The following is a 562-nucleotide window of genomic DNA, read 5'->3' as shown; positions in this document are numbered from 1 at the left end:
CTTTCACTCTGGTTCCTTTCTCTTGAGTCTAAGACCTAACACAAATTTGTTTAAATAAAACATTGAATATGACCATTACTGTGAAAATAGAAGTATAACAGGGGAGTGGGTGGAGATTGGGAGAACAGAAGTGGAATGCATAATAAATTAACACTGTAAAACATAGGGACAAAGAAGGAGCACCCTGGGAAACTTTGATAAAAATACAATATGGCTTTTGCAGTTATCAAACATGAGCAGAACCTATGTAACTGTTGAAAGATGTAGCATCAAGAGAAGGGCAGAATAAGTGGGTGAGGGGACATCTCATATACAGCCTCCAAATCCACTACAGCAGCAGAGATTAACGGATGGGTGTTGGGGGACAGGTGAAGAACAGGAAAGGTGCAACAGGGATTTAATGAGAAGGAGTAATGAAAGATATTGATCAGTAAAAACCGGTTATATAAAACACAAGGATTATATGAAACTCAAGACATGACTGCACATGACTGAACCACTGTGTAGGAAAATGATTTTATGAAATCTAATTAAAAAATGTAAAAATTGCAATTTGTTTCAA

Source organism: Elephantulus edwardii, unplaced genomic scaffold (assembly GCF_000299155.1).
Source record: "Elephantulus edwardii isolate Elephantulus edwardi_28Jun2011 unplaced genomic scaffold, EleEdw1.0 scaffold00019, whole genome shotgun sequence".
NCBI classification, from domain to species: Eukaryota; Metazoa; Chordata; class Mammalia; order Macroscelidea; family Macroscelididae; genus Elephantulus; species Elephantulus edwardii.
The sequence above is the reverse complement of the archived record's forward strand: the minus strand, read 5'-3'. Positions refer to the sequence as shown.